This window comes from Adiantum capillus-veneris, chromosome 1, assembly GCF_014529385.1.
Source record: "Adiantum capillus-veneris isolate H3 chromosome 1, ASM1452938v2, whole genome shotgun sequence".
Lineage (NCBI taxonomy): Eukaryota > Viridiplantae > Streptophyta > Polypodiopsida > Polypodiales > Pteridaceae > Adiantum > Adiantum capillus-veneris.
The window spans coordinates 95,620,458-95,640,194 of NC_140931.1; the positions used below are offsets into that span (position 1 = coordinate 95,620,458).

Below are 19,737 nucleotides of genomic sequence, written 5' to 3' on the forward strand. Positions count from 1 at the left end.
GAGCATCTATGACCATTTCTAATTCTTTGGCTTTAGTAATGCGGTTAAAGGCTGCTGAGCGGAGTTTCTCCGTCATGATTTGCATCTGCCTTGCATACTCGTTTACATGTAGAATGACCTCGTCATTGGACTGCCACTCTTCCTGTCGTGCTAGTTGAGATGTGCCGACAGCCTCTTGTGTATCTCCTTATTGTGTTGTTATGGATGATGTTTCTATAGAGATGGTTGCTTTTCCTTGGCCATCCTAAGGTTTTGAAACCTCGGCAGTTGCTAGCTTAATGGAAATTACCATTGTGGTCTCAACCCTTTCCATTTCTTCGGTTGCAAGCCTTGTTGCCATCTCAGTCTCAGTTTCTTTCTCAGAGGTAGTAGTGGTTTTGTCTTTTTCAAATGCCTCTTTATCAAGTGCCTCTTTATCCGTTTTATCCGCCGGCTTGTGAGTTTCTTTAACTGCCTGCTCTAGCTCTGGCTCAGCTTCTTTTTCCTCATGTTGTTTGGCGTGGGCATCTTGTTGTGTAGCTTCCGTTTGGTGGGTGAATCTAGAATCTGTTTCTTTGTCGGCTTCGGCTTCTTCACTGGTATGATGTGGTGGTGATGGTGGTGATGATGGTGGAGTAGGCATGGGTTGGTCCTATTGTTCCGACTACGGTGAGGTAGGTATGGGAGATGCTTGGATTTGCCCTTAGGTGGCTACTTCTTCAGCTTCCTTTGCCGCTTCCTCGGCCTCTTTCAACTTTAAGGCTTCTACCTCTTGGTACATTCTTTCTAAATAGTCTTGTGGATTCTCAGCCTCTTTTCTCATATGATGCTTTGTTCTAGGTCCCTTTAGGCCTCTAGGTATCCACTTTTTTGGGTCTTTCCCCTGTGATTGCCGAGTGTGCTGGTATGCCTATTTTTCTCTTTCAAATCTCGCTTGTTTTTGAGCTGGCTCCTCTTGGTGGGCAGCCATCGCTTTCCTCTTCATCTCTTCCCTCCTAGCTCTTTTTTTTCCGTTGTCAGAGCTTTCACTGTTGTGTTTCTCTGAGGAGCTATCATTTGATTCATTGCACAATTTAAATGTTCTTTTACCTGATCTTGTAGATCTTGGAGAGGGTTGAGCTGCCAGGGTCCATGTATTCTGATCCAGGGCTGACAGTGGTTGTCGGCAATGCCGATGGCAAGATAGGCTATTCTTGTTAATACTTCTGGCACGCCCAAGTATGTTATCTTTACCTCCTTCTTTGTGGATTTCAATGTTGTCAACACATATTGCGTGTGGTCCACAGGCTGTCTGGTGGTTGACTTCAGAACTTCTGTAAAAGTGGTGGCCAAGGCGTGATTTGGTGTCGTGTACCTTGGTGGCCTTTTTGCCAAGAAATGGAAATGTTGATGGTACAGACAAGCTGGCTCTTCCACCTGCTTGTGAATGAGATCAGCAAATGTAGCCGCGACAGCTTCCTTTGTGAATGTGCCCGCTGTTTTCTTGTCTCTTGCCCTCATGGTCATACCTTTAGTGGGCAGTCGGAGTGCCTCTACCACTATTTCTTTTGTAATAAAAACCTCGACCGTGTTTCCTTGGTTGTCAGAGATTTGGGAGGTTCCGTCTTCCTTGATGGTGGACAGAAGCTCATAAGCTTTTTGAAAGTCTACCCCGCAAGGCTCTTATTCGTAGAAGTGTCGTAGCCCCAACCTGCAGCTAGCCTCCTTGGTTTATGGCTTTGCAGCTACATCATAGACCTCTTTAGGCAAGAGCAACAACTCCACCGAATGCCCTTCTTCACTCTTAAACCTACCAATTAAAACCGTGGTGTGGTGTTCTTCCAATTGTTCTCGAGAAAGGTAGGATGCTTTTGCCGCTTTGACTGACTCGGGGTCCAGTTGATATGGGGGAAGCTCTTGAAGTTTCTCCTTTTGGTTTAACTTCTTCTTAGCCTTCTCAGCAACTTGCATTGCTCCTGTTCAGTGAATAGAGTGCAAAGTTAGCAGATTGGTCAGATTTTTCTCTGGAATTTCCTTTTAGAGTGAAATGCTGATAATCTGGTCCAAATTGCTTCAAATCAATTTTTGAACAAGCAAAGGTGCATAAAATCATGCTAGGAACAAAACTGTGTAACCAAAGTAAATAATCGCGATTATTTATAGCTGGGAAAAATTTCAACTTTTTTGCAAACTTGGTTCTATAGGCTTGAAGTATATGCCAATTACATGCTCTGAGGGAGATATGGGCTCATTTGGATGCATAGGGTGAAAATTGTACGAGATTTTGGCTTTTGGTCTCTGAATACGTAGATATAAAGGAAATTTGAGATTTTGGAATCCAAATTGACTCAAAATTTGCAAGTGCGCTTATCACAACATGTACTTTGGATGTATGATGCCAAATTTTCGAAATTTTCTCATTTTGCCAAAAAGTAAATAATCGCGATTATTAACTTTTCTTCCAAAATTGACATTTATTGGCATGGATTGGTTCTAGACATGGTATAGACCTTGGGTGTGAATTATGAGGTGATTTGGATCAAGAAAAGTTGTTCCTAACCCAAATTTTGGCTTGCAAGGACTTCTTTGCGTTTTTCGGCAATTTTGCAAGTAATGGATGGTCACTTTGGCTCATACTTTATTTTTGGCATGTAATAGATGTGTACACATGATAGGTGAGGAGAATTGACAATTTCCAAGCAAAAATGATGCAAGAGTAAATAATCGCGATTATTTACTACAGTGACAAAAACTTTGCATTTCTCATAGATTTTGACATAGACATGTTTCATACACCTAATACAAGTCCTAAATTGAATTTGGTCAAGTTTGATCATGCCAGCATCACTTGGTGCTCTGTCAACTTTGAAATCACCATTTTTTGGTGATTACTATGTCTGTTGGGTATGTCGGTCAACTTTGAGGCTTTGGACTTGTCCGTAACATAGTCGTGAAGCTACCTGTCCAATTCTGGCTCATTTGGAGTCAGTTTGGCCTCATGTGTCGAATTTGACGCTTTGTAAACTTCAAGCCATTTTCTGCTTTTCGAGGGCTTTACTTGATGGATTTCATCAAACCACTCATATACATTGTATATGAACCTCATTAGCAAGCCATCTGTGGAATTGGGTCGAAATTCTGGCCTTTTGCAAAAACCCTAGTTTCTCTACTGGGGACCCCCCTTGACCCCAGCCAAATGGTCATCTAATGGTATGGAAAGGTTCTATATTGTTAGGGCATGCTCTGGTTCAAATCCCATCCGATTTGGTCAAGCTGGCAAGCCGCTATGGTCAGTTTTAGGTCATATGTCTTCGTGCACTGCTCGGTTTTTAGGGTTTTTTCTAGAGCTTTAGACTAGCTACCGGCCATACAAAATGGATCATTGATGAGTAGAGAACTTACCCCTCATGTCTCGTGTGAGACGGTGCTGAAAAAGGTCAATTGTGGGCTCCAGAAACGTCGCGCGAAAGAGGCCAAAATGCTCTCTCTACAAAGGCTCCAAGTGAAAATGAGGTGGTTTTAACCTACCCTGGATATCTATACTAGGACTTCCCAAACCAAATTTCCCTAGATTCCCCCGTTAGTCTTATTAGACCGTGAAATCTATGTTAGGCTCAAAAAATTCCCAAATCGGATTCCTGTAGCTCATTCTGCAAGAATTTTGCAGAAGTAGTCATGGCCGCCTAATTTAGGCTTCCCACTTCCATCTTCTGATTTCGTTGAATTTTTTTTTGCTTGTCCGCCTTGTCTTTTAGATCACCACCGTGTCTTCCGTTTTTCCATATGAGCTTCCCTGCTATTTATTATTAATTTTTGACCTTTTTATTTGAAAAATCAAAGAAAATAGAAAAATGCTCTAAAAAAGTAAAGTAAAAATCCAATAATTAAGAAAATCCCTTATAAAAACACAGCTTTATTGTTTCTTGTCGGATTTCTCCATTTTTAAGCTTTCCTATCAACAAAAATGATGAAAAATATCCAAAAAAAGACTATTTTTTATGATTTCTTGATAGTATATACACTATTTACACTCATCGGAAAGATATTATCAATGAATTTTCCCTTGATGATGGATTATAAGGGCATTATTAGGTAATTTTGAAAAAATCACACGTTAACGTGAAAATTTTTCCTCCCTCTTCAAACATTGCCCTTAATTACTTAGTACTTAGTACTCTTCCACCCCTCCTAGATGGCGTTTTCCGGGATGACTGCTTGCATAGGTTGAACATTTGTGCCTATACATAGCCATGATTGTCTCTACCGTGATATGAAGATCAATGCATTTCAACTCAATATGCTGTGCAAGAGCTAGGTCTTGAGTAAATAACTCAAGGGTTTCTTTTGTCGAGGTTTGTTGTTGATTTCTTCCAAAGAGCAAATCTTGTAGCCTTTGTGCTCTTTGTTTGATAGTACTATCGGGGTGTTTAAGCACACTGATTTCTTGAGCTGTTGGTAGCACATTAGATGGTTGTCAAGATTTTACTCGACATTGATAGCTTGGTCGGCTTGGTGCATGTTGTTTTAGAGCCTGGTGCGACTTAACTCGCCACTATTTGTTTGGTTTCACGGTAGGTGGAGAAGATAAGTGTTCCTTTTTCTTCCAAATCTTCTTCATGTTAGGTTCCCTAATTATAGGTGCTCGATTCTGTGCTCGAATCCTTGGAATCATCTGTTGTGTCTTTGGTGAAGTTTTAGGTACCTAGATCTGATTTGGTTTATCCACAAGTTGTGCTTTTGGTACCCACATTTTCCTAACTCCTTGCATGCTACTTGTAGCATTAGTTTGTTGAGAAGATGGAGAAGATTTTCTTCGTGGTTTGGTCTTCTGGTAGCATCTTTTCCATGCTTCCTTGCTTGGTGCAATAGGAACAATGAGTTTCCCTCCTTTAAGTGATAGCTTTAGCTGATTCGTATCCCAATCTGGTAATGCTTTGTACGTACGCATCCACGGAATACCAAGAATCATTGTCTCATTCATGTGCTCATCGGGCAAGCATGCGAATTGATGCGGGCATGAACATCCATGTACTACCACGTTCAAGTTGACTACTCCCAATGTTGGAGTTGGATTCTTATTGCATCCTTTGATTGTTGTTATTCTTGGGATAAATGCCTGCTTTGTTGCTTTCCGGTATGTGAAATAACTGACAACATTCACTCTAGCTCCTGTGTCTACCAAAGCATTGGTGCAATGATTGTTGAGCTGTACTTCGATGCGCAGATCCATTCCATCTAACTAGTCATCATCCGTTGAAACTGCGTCTTTAGGTAATTCCCATTGTCGATCATCTAGTTCTAGAGTGTTGATGGGAATTGGTATCTGCTGCTTCTTGAGGGCAGCTTTACGCTTGAGCACTCAAAGTCTAGCTTCCTCCTGAGCTTCATCAATAACCTGCTGTCGCCTGATTTTCCTTTGTTTGGTTGCATGCATTCTCTCTAGCAATTCATTGGTTAGTGGAAAATTGTATTTCTTTAACCGACATCCACTAATCCAATTAGCCATTGGCTCACCATCTAGGGTGGACAATTTTACTGCTCCACTTGGCGATACATCTTCAATGATAAATGGTCCATTTCCCTTTTTCTTAAACTTGGAAATGTGTTGTTTAAGGGAATAGACTAGAACTAAGTCCCCTTTCTTGAAAATTTCTGTGATTAAGTGAGAATAAAAAAATTGTTTTTGTTTTCGCTTTTGAGCATCGACATGAGCTATAGCGGTTAGCCTTTGCTCGTCTAGCTTTTCCAAATCTTCAAGTCGTTCTGACAATTCATGTCCAGTCCACTCGAGAGTCTGTGCTACCCTTAAGGTCGGCAATAGAAACTCTACTGACAGTATGACATCAAGACCATAAACAAGGTTAAAGGGTGTGGCATTTAGAGCTGTTTTGAATGAAACTCGATAAGCCCATAGAGAAGCATGGAGATTCATTTCCCAGTTCGTCCTTCCTGAACTAACCACTTTGGTCAGTACTGAGCTAAGAATTTTATTCATATGCTCAGCTTGTCCGTTAGCTTGTGGATGATAGGGAGATGATTTGTTATGGATTACCGTAAACTCATTAAGCAAATACTCTATTACCTCGTTGAGGAGATGAGTTCCTCGATCACTGACAATATCTATTGGTAGTCCATACCAATCTCTATTGGTAGTCCATACCTTACAAATACATACTCATATAAGAATGCAGTAGTGGTTCTAGCATCATTATTTTGGGTTGCCTTAGCCTAGGCCCATTTGGTCAAATAGTCCGTAGCTACAATGATATATTGAGCTTGGATTCTGTAAGCAGGTGGTTGTATCGGTCCAACAAAATCTATATCCCATTTTGCGAAGGCTCGAGACCCCATCATTGGACTTAAGGGCATGATGTCTACCCGTGTTGGCATTTTTGCTCGTTGACAAGAATCACATCTTTGAGCATATTCTTTGGCATCTGCAAAAAGGGTTGGCCACCATATTCCTACCATCAAGATTGCTCTTGCGGTGGTCTCACTAGAAAAGTGACCTCTAGCTAATCCAGCATGTGCTCTATAATCGAAATATACTCGTTTTCATTTGCACAAAGATGCAACTGTTGATCTTTACCTCTCCGATACAATTGGTTTCCAATAAGAGCATAGTCTCTTGATTCCGTTTCAATTGCTCTTTGACGACGTTTACTCTTATCGAGCCGAACATTTGAAACAATGTTACACGAGGAATGCGCGGTTTTTTTTTAAAACTGAGGGCAGTCTTTGACAAAAGATCTAACATATCCCCTCATAGTCGGCCAAAATACTCTAAGTCTTGAGATTTGTTGCATAGTTTGGTCTTCGGCGAAGTGAAGTCCTACTATGGTAACATGTGCTTGACTTAGGTATTGTTCCTTTTCTTCAGGGTTAATGCATAAAAGTAATATCCCAGCTCGATTTCTTCTATATAGCCTCCTAGCTAGTAATTGATACATAGCCGATTTCTCGATTAAATCGATTGTGATAGGAAGTGGTGAATCCACTTGAGCTATGGTCATTAATGGCACAATTTTCTCCGAACATCTTGGTATCATTTCTACGGAGAACAAATAGGCATCTGGTAGATCATCATCTACCCCTTTAGGTGATTCCCCTGAAACTATCCTTGATAAATGATCTGCTCGTTGATGTGTAGTACCTTTTTTTACTACCACAGTGAAATCAAATTCGAGAAGAATGATGAACCATCTCACAATTCTCCCTGTGCTGCATGGTTTATTGACCAAATATAAAAAAGCTTGATGGTCCACAAAGAACACAAACTTGCTTGCTAACAAGTAATGTCTATACTTTTTTACGGCATAGATCATTCCTAGTTCTCTCTTTCAGTGGTGGTGTTATTATTTTCTACCACAATCAATTGTCGGCTAGCATAAGAGATAGGAAATTCAAGTTTTCCATCTCTTGGTTGAGCTAGTATGCAACTAGTGGCAAAGTTTGAAGCATCTACATGTACATGGAATACTTTATCCCAATCAGCTACTTTTAATATTGGAGCGAAGGTGAGAGCTTGCTTAAGATTCATGAAGGATTCTTCACATGCTTCGGTCCATTCAAAGTGCGTAATCAAGCTATACATGGGTTTTGCAATTATAGCATACATGTGGATGAACCGTCAATAGTATCCATAATGTCCCATGAATGCTGGTACCTCTTTGACTGTTGTTGGTCTAGGCAAATCAACAATGACATGAATCGACATGAATCTTTTCAATGTCGGTAGCTATGCCATTTTTAGACACTATATGTCCTAGGATTTTCCCTTGTCTTCCCATGAATGTGTACTTTTCAGGGTTTAAGCTAATCCTGTAGAGTCTATATTTCTCGAATACCTTTTTGAGTTGTTCAAAATGATCAGCTCAGATTGATGAATGTACGCATAGATCATCCATGTATACTTCCAAGAATTTCCGAAGGTACTCTTGGAAAGCATGGCTCATCAATCTCTGAAATGTGGCTGGAGCAATAGTTAACCAAAACGGCATAACCCGATAGGCAAATATACCCCATTCTATTGAACAAGCAGTTTTATGCTGATCTTTTGGGTCAACCAAAGGTTGATTGTATCCCGAAAAGCCATCTAGGAAGCTGTAAGCTTCTTTTCCTGCCACTCTTTCTAAAACATGCTCAGTTTATCGGAACAGGAAAGTTGTCTCTAATGGTAGCTGCATTCACTTTTTTTAGATTAGCATACACTCGTAATTTCCCGTTCTTCTTAGGTACTACCACAATTGGAGACACCGAGTCAGTGTGTTCAATTTCATAAATGAATTCGGTTTCCTTTAGTTTTTCAATCTCTTCTTTGATCTTTCTGGAAAATGTTTCATTATAAGTGTATGGTCTCTGTCTACTTGGTTTCGCAGCATCTCTCATGGGTATAGTATGTTGACAGATTTCTGGATCAACACCCTTGAGATATTTGTAAGAACAAGCGAAGATATCCCGATATTCCTTTAACAAGCTCAACAAAAGTTTTTCTTCTTCTTCTGTTACGTCATTTTCAATGTAAGCCGGTTTGGGCTCTTCTTCTGGCTCAACCAAGTCTACCCTTTTAGCGTTTTCAGGTCCTTCGTAAGACTCACCTTGTTTTTGTAGTTCCCTAACAGGTTGTTCGATTATGATTTTCCGATCTTGGAGAGTATACTTTTTGTAATGGGATTGAACATGCATTACATCCCTTTTTGCAACATTGTAAGCAATAGGCTTCAATTGGTTTGAGGTTTTTTTCTGGCTTTGGACATTCGTTCTTCCAATGGTCATCAGCACCATAGTTATGACAGTTTCCTGTTCTGGGCTTCATTATGGGTCATCCCATGGGAGGTCTGACACCTATATTAGCTACATAATACATTGGTGCGAGCTCTAGTGGAGCATAAGTCATGGTTTCCTTCATTGGTGGTGGGTGTGGACTATACCAATCTCCCTCTATGATTAGTGTAGATAGACTAGGCTCTGCAAAGGTCGTAACAGGCACTAATTCTTGTTCATCTATAATTGCTTTTGAGTGCATGTACTTTACAGGCACCACATTATGTCCTGGATAAGGAGGTTGTTGTCCCAACACAGGTTGAGGTCTCTCCATTCCCATTGGTGGTCTATGAACTTGAGCCATATTAGGCTGGTATCTGTACATGGGTTGTCCCTGGGGTCTCATGGGCACGTACTGAACATTACCATCATACTTTGGTATGAAGTAGCACTCGTGGGTCTCATGGTTGGTCCATTTACCCTCAATTGCACACCATTTTTGTGGCCTAATTAGTTGTCCTTGTGGGTTAATCCCCTGTCATGGTCCTCTCATAGGTGCTTTTTGCATATTGTTCATCATGTCATTCATCCTTTTTAGCATATCTTCAATGGCTGAGAGTGGTGTTGCAGCAGTTGTTCCCACTTGTGCTGATTTTGTGGATGCGGTCTTCTCACTTTGGTTATCCTTAGGGACATCCTCTTCATTGAAGATCTCACAATTGTCTCCTAGGTCAATAGCATCAGACACACATGCCTCTAGGGTTGTATGCTTTTTACTATAGAGTATAGCATGAAGTTCTTTGTTTAGTAGTCTCTCCAAAAACAATGATACAAGTCGTTCCTCTGCAGGTATCTCCATCTCTGGGCATCTGGCAATGTATTGCTTTATTTGAGTTGCACAATCCCTAATAGACTCACCATGTTTCTGTTTAAAGCTGTAGATTTGAGCTACCGTATTATATTTAATCCCCGTTTTAGAACAAGCAGCTACAAATCCTTGAGCTAATGTATTCAAGTCCATTATCGACCTGGGTGGAATGTTTTGGAACCATGTCAAAGCTTTTCCTTCTAATCTCATTCCAAACCCCTCGAATTGAGTATGGAAATCGAATATTCGCTCTGCTCTTAGCACTTGCTTAAAGCTTGCTAAGTGGTCATATGGATCCCCTAATCCATTGTATTTCCTAACCCATTCTTGAAAATTAGCTGGTCTGACAGGTCTATTCGGTTCAACTCCAGGTCTTCTGGGAGTTGGTCCTGTTCCAAGTCCTTCAAACCAGTCTGTAGGAAATAGTGACTCGTGTAGCCCTGACTAGCCTTAGTGTCACCCGGTTTTCTACGTGATGAGGTGGTTTCTGGTTTCTTCACATTACTCTAAGATGATCTCTCACGATGTTCATCTCTTGGAGTGTTTTCTAGTCCTTGATCCAGTATCCAATCCCGTATGGAATATCCTGGTACTTGGTTTGTTCTACCTCTTCAGGAGTCATCATAACAAAATTGTTGTTATAACAATACCTAAACAAGTAAGTTGGTAGATTAGCCGATCCCTTATCTTTGATCTTGAAGATATAAATGATCTTCATGGCCGTTAATTGTCCTGGTCTAACATGAGAAGTCCACAAAAGATCTTTTACGTTTCTATCTTCCCAACAATAGACTCCGATCCTAGGATTATCCGTACTAAGCCGTTTCAAAGGCTTCAAATCTACCTATTCGTATCTCTCGAATTCCACAGTGGTGGTCTTTCTTTTGCTGACATGTCTGGGATTATAGTGTTTACCTCTAATCCCCATTTATCTATCACATCCGGATTTTCGACTTGTACATATGGAGTTCCGTTTCGATCCATGTACAATTTTCCTTGTTTGTTTTCCCTAATCTCTTCTTCAAACTCAATTTCATGGTCATCAATGCGAATAGCATACTCTTCGCTAGGATCCAAATAAACCTGGGCTCCATGACGATTAATCTTGTAGAAGAGTATATGCTTATAGCGCATTGTCGTTCCGGTTTTCAAGTGAGTCGAGTAAGAAGACATTTCGGATGTTGAATCTGAAAAAGTGTCTGAGACTTCTTGAGGAATTGTGTGCAAGGAGTTTCCTCGATTTACGCTTTCTTCAGTGGATACTCTACTGGTGTTTTCCCCGAATAGGGATTGATTTCCTATTACATGACCGGATCTAAGGTTCATATAGACTTATGAAGCCCTAGATAGAGTACTCACCTGGGATTGACTTGTCGTCAATTTCCACTTGATTCAATTGCACTTTCTGTCAAGCCACTGATTCCTCGTCTGCAACCTGATTTTTGTACAAAATCAATTCAATTAGCTATTTTTCTGTAAGGATAGTAGAGCTTTTGAGAACTCCCGTGATTGGTCTCTGCATATCACTTTAATTCGTGCTATGGAAGTCAAAATTTTTAACTTCCAGATTCAGCTTAGCAAAATCAAAGGTCTAATCTGCAACCTGTAAACTGAGTGTATCGGTATCAATTTTGATTCGATTGAACCCAAATTTTTCCTATGGCCTTATATTATGCTGGTCTAACACTGTATAAGCCCAAAAGTCAAAATTGAAGTCTCTGGTTTAGCAGAAGTAAATAATCGCGATTATTTACTTTTGCTAATTTCTGGCACTTTTTGGATTGGTTTGTCAAGTATACAACTTGTTAAAGCCCTTGGGTAAGTTTCAACAAGTTTGGACTTTGATCAAGTTTACCCACTGTTCCGTGTCCGTAGACTCTGATTTCAAGAATCTGGCTTAAGTCTTACTTTTGTGGTCCAAGTTTCACCAAAATTGATTTTTGGGGTCTACTTGATGTGCTTGATCTTGTGGTATACTCAAATTTGCAAAATCACCAAGTTTTGAAGCAGATGTAAATAATCGCGATTATTTACTCATGACAATTTTTTGCAAATTTTTATCCCAACTTTGACACAATTCTATTAAGCACCTTATGTTAAGGTCACTAGCCAATTTCCATCAAGTTTGGAAAATTTTTGGTCAAATGGTCATCAATTATCTGTCCGCAAACTAACTTTGTAATTTTAGTCACAATTTTCAATCCAATGATTCAAATCTTACCAAATTTGGTTTGTGGGCTTATTACAACATGGTAAAGTTAGTGGTATGCCAACTTGGTCACGATTATTTACTTTTGCCAAAATTTTGCAAGTTTTTGATCAACTAAGCATATACACAAGTTTATCACATCAATATAAGCTTATGAATCAATTTTCAACAAGTTTGGATCAATTTTTTCTCATTTCACACTCAAGATTCAAAAGTCAGTACAAACTTTAGTTTTTACCCAGTTTTTTGCCAGTTTAGTGATCCGAATCTCTTGGGCCTTTACAAAAGTTGTTTGTACACATGCAATGAGTCAATGGTTTGAATCTTGGCCACTTTAGAGCAAAAAGTTAATAATCACGATTATTAACTTGAGGCTTGAAATGGGCACTTTTTTGCAATTTCAAAGACAGTCTTTATATGATGTTTTTTAAGCCTATAAATCAAGTCAAAACTTAATTTGGCCTAAAATGTTCAGAAAAAGTAAATAATCTGAGTTTTGGTCAACTTCTTGAAATTTTTACCTTGAAGTATCTTTGAGCTTACCCACTGGTTCGGACAACTCTTAGGCTTGCTCTCCAGTCGGATTGAGTGAATTCAAGTCTTTTCAAGCTATTTCTAGTCGTAGACCTGAAATTCTGCAGCTTCTAATAACAACTCATAGATGCTTCGTTCAGAGAGAGCAATGTTCCGAAATCCACTGCGGATCCTACTTACCCTACTCCTAGTTTCTCATGCAATGGGTTGTGGAAAGTGTCCACAAACACTCGTTTTCTTGTGTTTTTTTATGTTTTTTAGAGTTTTGACCGTAAGACTTGTCTCATCTACTAATCCAAATCTAAATCTACAATCCTACAATCCTAAAGGTACTTATCAAGTATGATTACTTCCAAGATACCTCTACACAGCTAAAGATGACAATCTTAGGCTATGCGGTTTCTAAAAGAGAGTTTTGAACTTTAGGCAAACCTAGAGGAAGTTAAAGGATAATTACACAAGACGCTCGTGTTTTTCCCTAGTTTAGGTCTCTTCAATCCCCGGCAACGACGCCAAATGTGGGACGCATGTCTAACCTCACCATCCTATCTTATTGTAGTATTAGCAAGAACCACGATTAATTTGTCAAACCATGGGACGAAGCTGACTCGACTAGTGCATAGAGGCTACAAGAGGTTGTCAATCTCTTGGAAAACAACTAACAACTCGCATCTAACTCAAGCTACACTCAAGTGACTGAAATCACCAAAATCCAATCGCTCGTCGGCAAGCGAATCACATCCGTTACAGCATCAAATGACATCCAAACATAACAAAACTTCTAGCACAAGATTATAAGACCTAAGCACACATGCCTATGGCCTCAAACCCCACTTTAGGTCAAGTTCCAAAATCGCGATTATTAGCAGCAGTGGATTTTTGACCCAGTCGTTTTCAACCCCGAATACATCTAAATGCTTAGCAATGATGTCCTAATACCCCGCCTATGCTTAGTTTTTGTTTTAAAATTGTAAATTTCTAGTTATAAAGAAATTAGGCCGCGGGTCGACGATGCCAAAAGCTACAAAATACTGTGAATGGCTTACGTCAATGCGTGAGCTCTTACCTGCGTTGCAATGCAACAAACACAATCACAATGTGACAACCGAAGAGGGAGTAGGAAGTGCAATAAGGAGAGGAGTGAGCGTCGTTAGCTCACACTGTGTATTTCTTATCCAAAAACTTATTAAAAAATTACAAAAATTGGCTTTTATACCTTAGCCAAGATTTTTGGGTGGTCGAAAGTAATAATTTGGAGTTCTACCAAAACTGGGAATTGACTGGCTGATACAATCTAGAAGCTTGTAGCCCCGGCTCATTAATTACAAAGTTTATAAAGAAAATAGGAGTTACAATATTCCCGATTTATCAAAATAATAATCGTTTTACAAGGAGAACTCCGAAAAATGATGTCCGCGTTAGCTTGCTGCTAACACACTTTGTAGGCCGATAAGGGGTCAAAAAAGGAGCTTTAGGTAAGGTTCCAAGCTGCTAGTAGGGATGTGCCATCCACCACACGAGAACGTAGCAGGAGGCAAGCACTCTAAGGTTTGGTTGCAGTACATGAAAGAAAGAGAGGAGGTTCAACACCGTTCCATCATTGTATATGTTCCTTTTAAGGATTCTACCATGGTTGTTTGTCAACTCTACTCTAAAATCAGTATCAACATTCTCTTCGACCTTCGTGTCCAATGTTGTGTCATAAATGTGAATGGTATATGTGTGAGCATCATGTGTAAGCGGGTATCCACTAGCTTATAGACAGGCCCGTCATATGTGCCAACCTCGGGATGTCTGAGGGTGTTTCTTTTCTTTGGGTGATGGTGCTCTCAAAGGATCAGAGATTGAAACTATGATTACATGCTTTGCAACTGGGTGTAGACGTTTAGGGTTGGTCGAGTTTGGGCATGGACATTGATTGTTTGCAGAGTGGGTATCTCGGTGTCTGTTAAATAGGGGATAAGGGTGCTGTGAAATCAGTAGGCTATAGAGAGGCATTCAGATTGTGTGTTAGTGGTTTTCTTATTTACCCCTTTCCATCAGTGGTGCCCCCATAGAGGACCTGCAGATTGCTCCTTGGTGAAGTCGAAGACGGTGTCACGGTTTGAAGAGCAGGATCTAACAAGAATGGCATGGTCGAGTTTTTTGACTTTTATAGGTGCTAAAGATGTTGTGGTTTGGTTGCAAGACTACGGCCTTTTTTTGCTGGACAGTGGCTTGTCAAGAGAAGAGGGAGTGGCCCAAGCTTTCCCGCTCCTGGTTCGTGGAAAAGCAAAGGTATGGTACAAAGGTTTGCAGGCTGAAGAAAATCAGGATTAGAGCACATTGGAAGCGGCATTCCAAAGCCGATCTGTGGCCAACACGCAGTGGAGTGAAGTGAAGCAGATGATGGACAACCTAAAGCAAAGCCTTGACGATGATTTCTGAGCATTCGTGTGGGAGTTCGAGGCCATATGGAGCAAGTTGGTTAAGGTAACTGCTGTAGAGAATGCGGGTTTTTTAAAGATGACCAAGTTTGTGGACTGCTTGCATGTAAAAGTGCGGGATAAAGTCAAGATAGATGGACCGTGCACATACAAGGAGGCAGTAGCCTATGCGCAGAGCAGGACGAAGAAGGTTTTAAAGAAGCAACAGGCAAAGCAGGTTCTGGCGAGTCCATTGGTGCTAAGGCCAATTGCTAGGGAAGAGATTCAGGTAATCGGACCCTTTATTGATCCACATGTGGTAGTAGTGGATAGGCGTGATGACAGAGTTGAGATGATACCATGTGGGCCTATGAGGCCTCCGTAGTTGTAGAGAGGAGTCTACCAAGTACCGCCTGATGTGCTTGACTAAGTGACTTTCGAAAATCAAGCACTGGAGAAGATAGTTGAAGTGCCAAATCCGGTGAGTTTTGTGGAGAAAGCCGAGGTGTATTCGAGCTATAGGAGTGCCTTGGATACAGATAATACATGGGAAACAGAGTCTGCTTTCTCAAGGTATGAGACATATGATGTTATGCATGTCGATAAGGTGGTCAAAGAGCAACAAATTGCAGGTGAAGAGACATTTTGTGCGGACTAGGGGGTTGGGCAACCCTCTCTCTTGCCTTGTGATGGTAATACCATGTTGACTGAAGAAGAGTGCTTTGATGAAGCAACCTCAGGGGTTTGATAATCCAGTGGTCAATGTAGATGACAAGTCGCAGGTTTTGGTTGCTAAAGCTATGGCAAGAATACAAGGTATGCAAAGCTTTCCGCCTTTTCCAGTGTTGTTTGAAGGGACTACAGGTGAAGGTATGCCGGTGTTTGCTTTGGAGGATCAGTCACTGCAGGTGGATGCCATGTTGTTGACGGATATGTTGTTGAAGGTTGCTATGCAAGCGCCTCTATGCCGATTGCTACAGGTTATCTTATTTGAAGACAATCAGGCTACGGTGAGCTCTCTAGCCGATGGCTGGGAAACAGATGATGTAAAAGGTTTGCAAGGTGTACATGCTAGTTTTATGTGTGAAGAAGGTTCATGTGTACAGTTTTTCGAAGGGTTATTCTGTCAAGAGCTACATACATGGATGGCTTACAGGTTTACAAGTGCAACACTGGGGTGGTTTGTATCAATTTTACAGAAAAATGGTGATGATCAATGCCATATTTTTTATCTAGGTGGAGTAAAAATCACGCTTGGGAGAGCCTATGGCTTTCTATTTGATCCGTTTGGGTGCTACAACCAGTGAAAGTCTCTCTCTATCTATCTAATGCTTATGTAAATAATATCTACCAGTTCTCTTCTTATGCAATGATATATTATCTAAATAATGTTATGGTTGAGCGTGAATGCTTAACCAAGGGGTGGGCAATGATGGTGCACCCAAACTATGTTGACCCATGGAAGTGCCAGTAGTAGCAGTGGTGTGGAAATTAGTAGCTTGATAGGGGAATGCTTGAACACGTGCTAGATGCAGATTGCGCAAATGTGATTGGGATGTGTATGCTATATGTGGCTCTTATATGTAGCTTTGCCAGGAATGGTGAGTGGGTATCTTCGATAGGTGGTGCCATGATGTATGCAAAATGATTGCCCAAGCTTGGCAAGTTCCAAGCTTCTCATGTGCTTTAAGTCAAGTATATTGCAGCTAGTCCATCGAGGGCTATTACAAAATGGATGCAACTCTAAATGTAATGCGGGTGTAATACTCTCGACGAGTGCTCGAGGTGGTCAAGGACACGCGAAGAAAATATAATTTAAGATATTAAAATTGGATTCAACATATAAAAAAAAGAAAACGAGTACGTCTCGCTGTCCACAATGGAAGGGTGGCACTAGAGTTCGCATAAGGAAGGGGAGGTGTTATCTGCATGTGAGGGGTTCCATATGGAAAGGCCTCCATATCAGGAATGGGGCAAAGTGGGAGACAGGGCTGGCGGTCATCTGGATTTACACCATGATGATATACTGGGTAGTGCCTGGAGGCAATGCCTGGGACCGCTTGCTCACCGGGCGAGTTTTTCTAAGGGGCGACCAATAGCGAGGTCGCTATTGGACAAAGCATGGGAGGGAGTGCCAGAGAGCGGCTAGTTGAGTGAGAGCAGTGGTAGCTACGACAGAGGAGGCCGAGGACGACATGTTGTATAAACGAGGCCTCCAAAATGCAGGACAAGCGGAGCACTCTAGGATTTAAGGCGCAAACAAGGTGGGCTGCATGCATGTTGATGGGCCGTTAAGGACTGTACGAATACAATAAAGAAGAGCTGAGGAATCGGTGCCGCTCGGAGGAGCTTAGAAGGAGCGCAACGTCAGTTGTGTAAGGAGAGAGGGTGGCTCGATGAAGCACTACAGAAGGGAGTCACCCTTGTGGAGTTGAGAGAGCAGCACTACAGAGATGAGAGGGTGGGTGATTGGAGAGTCCTTAAGCAGCTGCACTTTATAGGCCGATATGGGGTCCAAAAAGGAGCTTTAGGTAAGGTTTGAAGCTGCTAGTAGGGGTGTGCCATCTACCACACGAGATAGGAGCAGGAGGCAAGCACTTTAAGGTTTGGTTGCAGTACATGAAAGCAAGAGAGGAGGTTCAACACCGATCCATCATTGTATATGTTCCTTTTAAGGATTCTACCATGGTTTTTTGTCAACTTTACTCTAAAATCTGTATCAACGTTCTCTTTGACCTTCGTGTCCAATGATGTGTCATAAATGTGAATGGTATATGTGTGAGCATCATGTGTAAGCGGATATCCACTAGCTTATAAATAAGCTTGTCATATGTGCCAACCTCGAGATTTTTGAGGGTGTTTCTTTTCTTTGGGTTTTCATTTAAAGATTGAAAATTTCCTTCCATGGCTTATATTCGTGTCTGAAGTGCACAAAATTCTTGAATATTGAATAATTCATAAGTGTCATCACCTGTCGTAGCGTCACGGGCACTCTCCGTGAAAGCATCCGGCCGTGAGCCATCATGGGCAAGATCAGGCGTATTTTTCTCGAATCAAAAGTCATTGATATTTGAATCCATGACGACACAGTGCAATGCAAGGAATAGCAAGAAAATTACCCGATGTATCGCAACCCATAAATACCAAGAAAGAATCCCGTTGATACCGGTAATTAGCCCAGCTAATTTTGTTCATGCTCCAATCCTCGCCGAGGATGTAATCTTGCTCCGGGTTTCAAGAAAACAATCCAATAGTGTAAGTGTGTTTTCCTTGAGCACCCGTACTGTACTAGTCTTTGTATTTTGGATAACTTGCCGACGACTAGAATGAAGGTACAAAAAAATAATATGTAGTATACGCAGCAGAAATAGCACCTTGCCCTTTGTATTTCCCGGACGTTCCCTTGCTTGACCCTGTCGATATGCCTAGCTTCGCCCAAAGCTTCACAAGAGGGAGGGGGGGTATCCTACTGTGGGTATTGTCCCTTGTTTGCGAAAAAATTTAGGTTGCCCACTAACCCAAAGGGTTGGGCGTCCACTAAGTATGAAAAAAAAGCTCTTCATAGTCTATGGCGGCCCGCAAACAACACGAGGTGCAGGCTTTTGCTCACCCCGCCTTGGGTGGTGGTTGAAAGACGTTGCCACAGGCTCGTGAAACACTCAAGATGCCCGCGCAATGACATCAAGCCCGAGAGAGGCAAATTGGTGCAACTCGCTTGTCGGCCCCTTCTCCTTGCAAGTAGGGTTGCCCACCCAGTCCTCCTCCTCGTCCTCTTCACAGGGGGTGAGCTCCACGGTGCTCTTCACCCTGACATGCAAAAAACATGCAAAGCTTTGTGTGGCTCTCCCACACCACGCCTATACCTTCCCAAAAATAAGAAGAACCTTGCTCTTGATACCAATGTTAGGCAAGGGGAACCAAAACCTAGGAGTCCACCTCCCAACCACCCACTATATAGCATGGCTCCTAGCCCTTTTCCCTAGTTGGACTCCCTTTACACACTGCCTAGCCCCCGTCCTTGCCCTTGTCTAGTCTGGCTTTGCCGTTGTCTTGACACTGGACCAATGAGATGGGAGTGGATGGCCATGAAACTTTATGGGGGAAGAGGAAGCACACTATTCTTTACTCTTCCAAGGTTTCATGGGCATTGCATCCCGTCTCTACGATCTAGGGTGGCACAATCCCGAAAGTTTGGTCATTGGGCCCTTGGCGAGCCCAGAGCCAGCCCAGAGCCATAAAATTGGAGATTGTGCCACCATGAACGGATGAGACGGCAGCGGATGGACATGAAATTTTGCAAGGGTGAGGGAAGCACGCTAATACCTACCCTTGCAAATTTTCATTAGCATCACAGTCCGTCTCGACGGTCTAGGGGCAACACAATCACCAGCTTTTGGCCGTTGGGTCCTTCGCGAACCCAACGTCCAAAGCCAAAAAATTGACGATTCTCGCATCCTTGATCGACGAGATGACAATAGGGGGCCATGAAACTTTGCAAGGGTAGGGAAATCACACTAATACCTACCCTACAAAGTATCATGGGCATCGCAATTCGTTTCAACGGCTAGGACGACACAATCGCTAAATTTCCTTGGCGAGCCCAAAGCCAAAAAATTGGCGATTGTGCCACCTTGGACCAATGAGATGGAAACAGATGTCTTTATAACATTTTAGGGGTGGTGGAAGCACACTAATCATCGTCTCAATTGTCTAGGACGACATAATTGCCAAATTTTGGTAGTTGGGTCCTTGGTGAGCCGAAAGCCAAAACATTGGCAATTGTGCCACCCTGGACCAATGAGACGGCAATGGATGGCCATGAAACTTTGTGGATAGAACCATACTAATATCCATCCTTGTAAAGTTTCATGGGCATCGCAATCGCTCTTTACGATTTAGGGTGGCATAATCGCAAAATTCTTATCGTTGGGTCCTTGGCGAGCCTAAAGCCAAAAAATTGGCGATTGTGCCACCGATGGATAGACGAGATAGGAGCCAAT

The 19,737-nt window shown here is 41.7% G+C and overlaps 1 pseudogene; it reads left to right on the forward strand.

The window, feature by feature from the left end:
* The first annotated feature begins 620 nt into the window (after window positions 1–620).
* Window positions 621–16,211, forward strand: LOC147465219 (uncharacterized; annotated as a pseudogene).
* Window positions 16,212–19,737: the final 3,526 nt, after the last annotated feature.